The sequence below is a fragment of the Oncorhynchus mykiss genome, chromosome 19 (assembly GCF_057628025.1).
Source record: "Oncorhynchus mykiss isolate SJ-2025 chromosome 19, ASM5762802v1, whole genome shotgun sequence".
NCBI lineage: Eukaryota > Metazoa > Chordata > Actinopteri > Salmoniformes > Salmonidae > Oncorhynchus > Oncorhynchus mykiss.
Genome location: NC_143040.1, coordinates 45,241,750 through 45,243,988, shown reverse-complemented (window position 1 = coordinate 45,243,988; position 2,239 = coordinate 45,241,750). Strand labels below are relative to the sequence as shown.

Below are 2,239 nucleotides of genomic sequence, written 5' to 3'. Positions count from 1 at the left end.
ACAGTGCCCCATCAGTCATCTAATCTGCGTATGAATCATTGTCACTTTTTTTTACCTTTATTTAACCAGGCAAGTCAGTTAAGAACAAATTCTTATTTTCAATGACGGCCTGGGAACAGTGGGTTAACTGCCTGTTCAGGGGCAGAACGACAGATTTGTACCTTGTCAGCTCGGGGGTTTGAACTCGCAACCTTCCGGTTACTAGTCCAACGCTCTAACCACTAGGCTACCCTGCCGCCCCACTTACCTTGGATGTTTTATATTTGGGCTTTCTTTTTGTGAGAATAAAGACAATACTGGATCGGAAATCTCACCACAGATTTTCTAAACCATCTTTGACCTCACAGTGGAGTCAATTCCATAACAATACAATACCATTCAAGCCATCAACCATAAAATAAGTGTGCATTACGGGATCAAAGAAATACATTTAGAGAGAACCATAGGCATTTATGAACAGTATTATTTAATGTGTCCACCATTTGATTCTTTAGATAATCATGATTCATATAACAATATACATAATTATTTTAAAATATTTTGATGATTATTGCTTTACAGTAAAATGCATTGGTTGGATACATCCACTTATAGCAAGACAAATACATTCAAGTTACACACCAATGTCTTAAATTGAAGTTGTTTTCTTAATAACTCCATACCAAAAGGTCTTTATCAATTTGGATGAATGACCTTATGACCCTTCGCTCACAGTGAACCAGGTCACATTTACTCAAGAGGTTGTACATAATTGTGTATGTAACAACAGAAACAAAGAGAGTGTGTGTGTGTGTGTGTGTGTGTGTGAGTGCAATGAACAAGTGAATGCATGTGTGTGTTGTGTTCATGCATGCTCTGCAGTGCAGTCAAGTTTGTGGTCACTTCCACTCAAGTTCTCTTTGACAAAGGTAAACAACAGCAGTGGGTATCTAGTGAGATATGACACTGTATGCATACAGAGCTATAATCAACATCAGTATAGTGCAGTGCAGTGTTTACCGACAACATGGATCTGACCCTACAGGAGAGCCTCATCCCCACCTAGTGATAATACATTTTGAAACTTAAAAGATATCAACTATTCCATTCATTTCAAAATGTATTGTTAAAATTACACAATACACATCCCTTAGTTAATATGTAATAACAACAACTAAAACCCATGGCAAAAAAAAATGATTTTGCCATGACATGAATAGAATAACGTTTTAGGAATGGAATAAATGAAGTGAGATTTAAAAGTGAAAGATATGGCCACTTTCTCCAAGACTACTTTTCAAAATGTCCTTGGAGTTCAGAAGAGTTGCACAAGACAAATACAGGTGTAGAGCTCCCATCCCGGCATGGCGCTTGCAACGCCAGGATAGTGGGTCCGATTCCCGGGACCACCCGTATGTAAAGTGTATGCATGCATGACTATGTCGCTTTGGATAAAAGCATCTGCTAAATAGCATATTTTATTATATATTACATAACACAACAGGGTTGAGTTCATTTGTTATTGCACCAGAAACTAGTGTGTGTGTGTGTGTGTGTGTCTGTGCGTGCGTGCGTAAGCATGTGTGAGTATGGAGTAAACATTTGACAAGTGCATGTGTGTTTGTGTGTGCATAAGTGTTTGCTTGTACTTGTATCGTATGAATGCCTTCAGCATCTTCAATAAAACAATTTTTAATGCATAATATGCTGTATCGTCCTTGCCTGGTCCTCTTTTTATTGAGATTGCATACATGTGTTTATATTATATATACCACACACTGCATCCAATGTCTGCTTTTCAACACAGAAAACAGTGACAACACTTTTCAACACCGATACACCACCAACACCCTACACACTCACGACTGACACCGATACAGACTCTACCCTCTGTACCCACAGTAACCTCTGAACTGGTTCGTGTTCATTAGGCACCAAACAGAAGAAAACTGACTGAAACGGGGAGCAACTACTTAAGACTTGTCCTATAAGAAATGTTCCTTTTAGTTTCAAAACGTTTTCCTTTGTGTGCCCTGATGAACACGACCCATAACGAGGTCAAGAAGTCAGTCAAATGGGCAGAGGGCGACTCGACTCGTAGCTGCCAATATTTGGAGGTCGACGGATGGACGAACAGGGTGATGATCCTATCCCATCCCACTAAGCTTCTGCTCTGGGGAGCAATAAATAAACACTGCCTCGCGTCCCATCATGCATTTAGAGAAGACATAATCACAGAGAAAGAGAGAGCCAGGAGGAG

General features: G+C 39.7%; 1 protein-coding gene across 3 annotated transcripts in view; it reads right to left on the bottom strand.

The window, feature by feature from the left end:
* Positions 1 to 445: 445 nt before the first annotated feature.
* Positions 446 to 2,239, bottom strand: part of LOC110497740 (sodium/potassium/calcium exchanger 4) — a 59,672-nt gene continuing 57,878 nt past the window's right edge. For all 3 annotated transcript variants that reach the window (XM_021574066.3, XM_036954716.2, XM_036954717.2), the window contains exon 17: positions 446 to 2,239. This exon is cut by the window's right edge and continues 1,802 nt beyond it. The gene's annotated coding sequence lies outside the window, so the exon portion shown is untranslated.